Here is an 8,800-nt window from a genome sequence, read left to right as displayed (position 1 = left end):
ACGTCCAACCGGCTTCACAACCTCAGGCCACGAGTAACCATGCCAGCCCAGGACCTCCACATCCAGCTTCTTCACCTGCAAGATCGTCTGAGACCAGACACCCGGACAGCTGATGAAACTAAGAAGTATTTCAGTCAGTAATAAATCCCTTTTATGGGGAAAAACACATTCTGATTGGCTGGGCCTGGCTCTCCAGTAGGTGGATCTTGCTCCCAAGTAGGTGGGACTATGCCCTCCCAGGCCCACCCATGGCTACACCCCTTCCCAGTCATGTGAAAAACATATATTAGGGCCTACTGAATTTATTTAAAAATTCACTGAATTCCTTATATGAACTATAACTCAGTAAAATTGTTGAATGTTGTGTTTATATTTTTGTTCAGTAGATGTTGCCCAAAAGTAACAGGTAGGAAATACCTGTTTTTATAGGGTTTCTCAGGCGAACCCCAGGCTGTAGTGACTCCGCAGTGCCTTAGATCGCTGTGCCATTAGGGAGGCCAGAACTAATTTAGTCCAGCAATATGAGTCTGCCAGATGTTGTCACGCTGGATGGGGATGGTCATGGAGGCCCACACAACGAACAAGTCCCTTCCAGTGATGTGGAGCTGCCTCCGGACCTGGTGCCAGTAAGGACAGTTTTCATGGAGGCGGTAAGAACTTTCACTGCCTTATCAATGGTAAGGTCCCCTTGCACCATAGGGACACTTGACCTTCACCACTGCCTTGATGCCCTCCTCTTTGTTATCTGTGCCTCACTTTACAGACAACACCCCATCCAACGACTGTGATCTGAGGACCCTTTTTAGCAGTGGTTCCTTAACCACTGAAGATCCTCATCTGTGGGCTCCAGGGACAGAGGCTTGTAGTCATCAGCTGGGTACAGGTCCTCCGCTGACTGGGCACGGTTGGCTTCTTCCAATCGCATTCCACATCCGCACAGCCGATATTATGAACTGGAGAAATAGTCAATGCAGCTGCATGGCAACACTTATGAGCTCCACGGGGGCATTCGCTTGTGGTAGAGAGAATCCCCTGGTCACCTGTAGAGACCTGCCAAGAGGAAGGATGGTAAGTGCCAGATGCCTTTCGATAGATGACTATGAACACCTTGAAATGCATATGCTGTAGAAATGTGCTATATAAATAAAGCTTGATTTGATTGATGACATAACAGCTGTAGAATATTTAATACACTTATTTTCACGAGGACAAGTGCAGTTTTTCTTGATAACTCAGGATTTAATCACTTGACATATCAATCATACAGTGGGAAGGATCGCATAAATCAAGACTGTGTGAATGCATGTACCACTCCGAATAAATACTGTGCCTTTGAAGATGTGTCTCTGGTCATGTGACTACAATACAGGCTGGATGTCTAACCTCTCTGGGCTAGGTGGGACGTTTGCGTCCCACCCTAGTCAACAGCCAGTGGAATCCCGTGGCGCGATATTCAAATACCTTAGAAATGCTATTACTTCAATTTCTCAAACATATGACTATTTTACACCATTTTAAAGACAAGACTCTCGTTAATCTAACCACACTGTCCGATTTCAAAAAGGCTTTACAACAAAAGCAAAACATTAGATTATGTCAGCAAGGTACCCAGCCAGAAATAATCAGACACCCATTTTTCAAGCTAGCATATAATGTCACAAAAACCAAAACCACAGCTAAATGCAGCACTAACCTTTGATCTTCATCAGATGACACTCCTAGGACATTATGTTATACAATACATGCATGCTTTGTTCAATCAAGTTCATATTTATATCAAAAACCAGCTTTTTACATTAGCATGTGACGTTCAGAACTAGCATTCCCACCGAACACTTCCGGTGAATTTACTAAATTACTCACGATAAACGTTCACAAAAAACATAACAATTATTTTAAGAATTATAGATACAGAACTCCTTTATGCAACCACACTGTCCGATTTCAAAAAGGCTTTACAACGAAAGCAAAACATTAGATTATGTCAGCAGAGTACCCAGCCAGAAATAATCAGACACCCATTTTTCAAGCTAGCATATAATGTCACAAAAACCAAAACCACAGCTAAATGCAGCACTAACCTTTGATGATCTTCATCAGATGACACTCCTAGGACATTATGTTATACAATAAATACATGTTTTGTTCAATCAAGTTCATATTTATATCAAAAACCAGCTTTTTACATTAGCATGTGACGTTCAGAACTAGCATTCCCACCGAACACTTCCGGTGAATTTACTAAATTACTCACGATAAACGTTCACAAAAAAACATAACAATTATTTTAAGAATTATAGATACAGAACTCCTTTATGCAATCGCGGTGTCCGATTTTAAAATAGCTTTTAGGTGAAAGCACATTTTGCAATATTCTGAGTAGATAGCCCGGCCATCACAGGCTAGCTATTTTGACACCCACCAAGTTTGGTACTCACCAAACTCAGATTTACTATAAGAAAAATTGGATTACCTTTGCTGTTCTTCGTCAGAATGCACTCCCAGGACTTCTACTTCAACAACAAATGTTGGTTTGGTTCCAAATAATCCATAGTTATATCCAAATATCAGCGTTTTGTTCGTGCGTTCAAGACACTATCTGAAGGGTGACACGCCGGCGCATATCGTGACAAAAAAATTCAAAATATTCCATTACCGTACTTCGACGCATGTCAAACGCTGTTTAAAATTTTTAAAAAATGTGATTTTTCTTGTAAAATAGCGATAATATTCCGACCGGGAGTCGTTGCTTTCGTTCAAAGACTGAAAAAGTAAAATGGACTCTTCACATGCGCGCGTGCGCCCGTCTCATTGTTCTCAGATCGACCACTTACCAAATGCGCTACTGTTTTTCAGCCAGTAACTGCAGAGTCATCATTCAACGTTCTGGCGCCTTCTGAGAGCCTATGGGAGCCTTAGAAAGTGTCACGTTACAGCAGAGATCCTCTGTTTTGGATAGAGATGACAAAAAAGGCCAAGAAATGGTCAGAGAGGGCGCTTCCTGTTTGGAATCTTCTCAGGTTTTGGCCTGCCATATGAGTTCTGTTATACTCACAGACACCATTCAAACAGTTTTAGAAACGTTGGGGTGTTTTCTATCCAAATCAAACAATTATATGCATATTCTAGTTACTGGGCAGGAGTAGTAACCAGATTAAATCGGGTACGTTTTTTATCCGTCCGTGCAAATACTGCCCCCTATCCCCAACAGGCTAAACAAAGTCAGTTATTCTGAATGTCAATAGATTTTTTTTAGATTCATTCTCATCAATGACAACATTCTAGAACAACATCTAAAGCTGGTATCTGGGGTAATCTGGTTAGTGATTATATAATTGTCTCTTTCCTTGTAGAATATTGACAGCTTTATAGAACACATTGTATTGCTAAAATGCTCAAGCTTAACTTAATAGCTACACTCATCAACACAGGATAAACTTTAACCCTCATGCTAGCGCTGACCAAACCAGTAAATTGCCCCTCACCATAGCGGCATTTCTCCACATGGGCAGATTTATAGTGACCTTCTCCCCTTTTAATGCTCTTATGCTCATCCTTGAAAATTGCAATAAGGTCTGCACTAGGCACCAAAGTCAACATACTTTATAACCAATTATCTAGGCTATGTAAAACAGAAATATTGATCTACTGCTCTGCTTACTAGCTAGCAAAGGTCTAGTCAGTGTCTTGCTTAGACAGAGAAAGGGGGTGCAAGAAGTTCAGTGCTGGTGAACAGTAGCTGACAGTGTCTAGGGATGACGTGCAGGAGCTTCTTGCAGGAATTTGTAGTCTTGCTGAGGTCTTCTCTGTTGATAATTAGCATAGACGAATATATTAATAAAACTCACCTTGCCCGAAAGAGAATTACACGTTTATCAACACGTCACGCCAAGGTAAGCCTACACCAAACACATAGTGATTTTTACAAACGCTTCAAATGAAGTATGTAAAAAAAATATTGTATGGGTATTATGAACCGTCCACTGTGGGGCTCTATACTGCCATACCAAATGGACGCTCCTTGTCCCAGAATGACATAATAGCTAGTGAGAAAGCTATCTGCTCCTCCTAGCTACTAGCAAGATATACTTGTTGTAACTAGCTAACTAGTAAGCTAGCTACATTACGGAGGTTGCTGTGTTCTAAATTGCGAGTCATTTTACAGCTTGCATTGATGGTATTACATTTCTATAACTCAATAGTTCGATTACACACACAAACATGATTTTACCTGATACTAGTTTGTCGGACGGAGATCTTGCTCAGCTGTGTATAGACAACCCCTATATACGTAAAAGGTGATTGGCAGACGTGATCAACAGAGAGTACCATGGCTAGTACACACATTTTTATGGGTTTACAGTTTAGTAATCTGCGGCGTTTGCCTGTCCAGCTAGCGAACATAAAAGTAAGTACAAACAGTATGTAAAAAAACAGCTCCTCCCTCGAAACAGATCTATCATCTCGAAAACTAAAGTAGATAGCTTGCTATAGCCCACCACCAACAAGAAGAAAAGCAGATCAACTGTCACTATAACTGACTGAGCTGTCAATCACACAGTAATCTCTCTCCTCTTCCTCACTTTACCCCTCCTACAGTAGCCTATGTATGACCCTCCCCAACACACACACCAAAAAAATCCTATTGGTTTTCAAATTTCATGCAAAGGCCTTACCATGGCTGATACAATACCAGTAACTGGAAAAAGTGCACCATTTAAAAAGGGTTCACCTATTTTGAATGCAGCTGTTCAATGACATTGTTTAATAAGGGAAAAGAGTGAAACACACAGGTTTCACTCTTAGAAATAACCTAGAACCTAAAAGGGTTATTCGGATGTCCCAATAGGAGAACCCTTTGAAGAAACCTTTTTGGTTCCAAGTAGAACCATTTTGGTTCCACGTAGAACCTTTTTGAATTCCATGTAGAACCCTTTACAAAGAGGGTTCTACATGGAACCAAAAAGAGTTCTACCTGGAACCAAAAAGGGTTCTCTTATGGGGACAGCAGAAGAACCCATTTGGAACCCCTTTTTTCTAAGAGTGAATTATAGTTTGGAGCCAGGCTAATATTATGGCCTCCAATGCTAATAGAAGCCTATTCTCCAGTGTTGTGCCAAGGTTTGACAGTTTGACACGCTATTCAAATTAAATGTTATTGGTCACATACACATATTTAGCAGATGTTTTTGCGGGTGTAGCGAAATGCTTGTGTTCCTAGCTCCAACAGTGCCTTAGTATCTAACAATTCACCACAATACACAAATCTAAAAGTAAAAGAATGGAATTAAGAAATATATAAATATTAGGACGAGCAATGTCAGAGTGGCATTGACTAAAATACAGTAGAATAGAATACAGTATATGGTTGATTTTGTAAATACTCGCTCTGAGACTTGAAGTAGGGTTGCCCCTTGCGTTGCAAGGGCCGCGGCTTTTGTGGCGTGATGGGTAACGATGCTTCGTGGGGTGTCAGTTGTTGATGTGTGCAAGGGTCCCTGGTTCGAGCCCAGGTTGGGGGCGAAGAGAGGGACGGAACCTACACTGTTACATTGATGCTGTTGACCCGGATCATTGGTTGCTGCGGAAAAGGAGGAGGTGAAAGGGGGGGTGAGTGTAACCGATGTGAAATGGCTAGTTAGTTAGCGGTGGTGCGCGCTAATAGCGTTTCAATCTGTGACGTCACTCGCTCTGAGACTTGAAGTAGGGTTGCCCCTTGCGTTGCAAGGGCCGCGGCTTTTGTGGCGCGATGGGTAACGATGCTTCGTGGGGTGTCAGTTGTTGATGTGTGCAAGGGTCCCTGCTTCGAGCCCAGGTTGGGGCGAAGAGAGGGACGGAACCTACACTGTTACACTGAGACCATACTATTTAAGAATATAAAGATTTTTATGAGTTTCCCAAAAAACCCGATGGGAATGTCATTACCACCAGTGCCACGTCATAAAATGTGCTATTTTAGTTGAAAAGGAAATTACAGAAATTGTGCCTATGGTATTTTATATAACATTTCACATTAATTGTATTTTTTCATGTTATTTATTTACTATTTGGAAGTTTTCGTAATTACATGTATTCATCATTGTCATGTCTAAATGTTAATATATGCCTTGATGATACTCAAAAACATGTATTGACATCAATCTTAATATTTTACATTACTTTAGAAATTATCTTAAAAACAAGCATATAAGATTCACATATGGGAAAAATCATCAATATCAATTGTAATTTAATGCACCTTTGCCTTAAAAATATGTACTGTGATGGTAATGACTTAGCGTTGTGGTAATGACAGTGTGGTGGAAATTACATTTCATATAAAACATCTGATGAAAAATACCATTAAACATTTTAATGTCACAGTTGTACATGTTTCATTTTATTGAAGATTTAGAACAGACCATTCGTTCCAATTCATCCCAAAGGAGTTCGATGGGGTTGAGGTCAGCGCTCTGTGCAGGCCAGTCAAGTTCTTTCACACCGGCTCAACAAACCATTTATGTATGGACCTCGCTTTGTGCACGGGGGCATTGCCATGCTGAAACAGGAAAGGGCCTTCCCCAAAACTGTTTCCACAAAGTTGGAAGCACAGAATCGTCTAGAATGTCATTGTCTGCAGTAGCATTAAGATTTCCCTTCACTGGAGCTGAAGCCCTAGCACAAACCATTAAAAACAGCCCCAGACAATTATTCCTCCTCCACCAAACTTTACAGTTGGCACTCTGCATTGGGGCAGGTAGCATTCTCCTGGCATCCACCAAACCCAGAGTCATCCGTCGGACTGCCAGATGTTGAAGCGTGATTCATCACTCCAGAGAACGCGTTTCCACTGCTCCAGAGTCCAATGGTGGCTAGCTTTACACCACTCCAGCTTGGCATTGTGCATGGTGATCTTGTGCTTGTGTGGGGCTGCTCGGCCATGGAAACCCATTTCACAAAGCTCCCGACTCAGTTATTTTGCTGATGTTGCTTCCAGAGGCAGTTTGGAACTCGGTAGTGAGTGTTACAATGTAGGACAGACGATTTGTATGCGCTACACGCTTCAGCACTTGGCGGTTCTGTTCTGTGAGCTTGTGTGGCCTACCACTTCGCGGATGAGCCGTTGTTGCTCCTAGACGTTTCCACTTCACAATAACAGCACTTACAGTTGACTGGGGCAGCTCTAGCAGGGCAGACATTTGATGAACTTGTTGGCAAGGTGGCATCCTATGACGGTACATACGGTGTCCATATACTTTTGTATATATAGTGTATGTCCTTGTCCTCTCCTTGGTTGATTTAGGGGGCATCTTATAGAAACATTTAATATAAATAACCAAAGTCAGTAATAACCATAGTAAGTCACATAAATAGACATCAAAATCACTCAATCAACCTAACATAATACAATATGTAATGGTCTTATTTAGCAAATACGTGTTCAATTTCAACTTAACCATGATCATATATGTCATGTGTTTGTCTTTTCAGGTAAGTAAAAATGTATGAACTAATACATTGTCATTACCACTACATTCTGTCCTTACCATCACAGTTCATTATGTGGTGGTAATGAGGTGTGGTGGGAATGACATTTTTACAGTATTTGGTCATAAATAGCAGGGATTCTAGCATGCTAACTCCAGTTGAACAGCTAGCATACAATGTATCCTAAATACTCATAACTAGCCTATTTGGTAATGATGTACAATACAAATATCTTCTCAAGTCATATTTACCTTTATTTTTCTATAATTTCCTGGCATCAAAATTGGAATTCCCCTCCACTATTCATGTCCATGGTAATCAAGTAAACAAATAAAAAAAAGTTATTATCATATAATTTTCTTGTCGTGGTGGTAATGACACAATACTTAGATAGGACTGTATTTTGTGTAAAAAAAAGTATGAAATGGCTTATTCACATCTAATATGTATATAGTTTCCATTTATTTGACCGTTTTTTTAAACAGGTGCATTAAATATTTTTTTAATTATCAAGACTTTTGTAAGTGTAATACATAGAAGAATGTCAAAAGTCTGGGTGTGAGACAGGACAAAAACAGTGAAATCCAGACATGAAATGCTTTGGAAAATAAAATAAAAACATTTTGAAAGCTGAAAAAAAAGGTTTGTTATTTTAGTCTCTACTTAATGGATGTGGGGGAAAAAAATCTAAATTAACATTTTATGTTAAAAATCTTACCCTGGGACACAAAAAGACCCATATTTGCAAAGTCACCCTTATACATATGACTTCCAAGGAAGATTTTATTATCATGAAGGAGTGTGCAGTTCAGTGTTAGCACTTTCTATAGCGGTTCCTTCTATATTATATTATTAACAGAACTTCCATTTAAAACCCTTTCCTGCAGTCAAATGACCAACTCGCCCTCTAGTGGCCTCATGGATAGAATGATATTCATATTTTTCATAACCAACATTATTACAAAACAACTGCAGATTTGTTATATTTAAGTCTTCTGTGATATAAAGTGTAATATTGGGGTGAGAATTCCAAATTGAATATCTTTCTACTCTATATCTGACATGGTACAGGTGTCTTCTGTTTTTAAGCCCATAACCATGTGTGTGAGGTGTATACTTTTGTTACAAAGTAGATTTGTTTAAGACTACCAAGAAACAGTGTGACACTGTGTAGCCCAATGCAGTAAAAGGTTAAAGCCAAAGATTGTAGTGAACGGAAGCTATTATTATCACTCCCTGCCCTGACTGCCAAATAACTTCCTCTACCTGACTGGATGTAAATGGTTGTTTATCAATCAACATTCATTTATTCATGAATGAGTGTGTGTGCTGT

This window comes from Salmo salar, chromosome 23 (assembly GCF_965601325.2).
Source record: "Salmo salar chromosome 23, fSalSal1, whole genome shotgun sequence".
NCBI classification, from domain to species: domain Eukaryota; kingdom Metazoa; phylum Chordata; class Actinopteri; order Salmoniformes; family Salmonidae; genus Salmo; species Salmo salar.
This window is presented reverse-complemented; position numbering follows the sequence as displayed.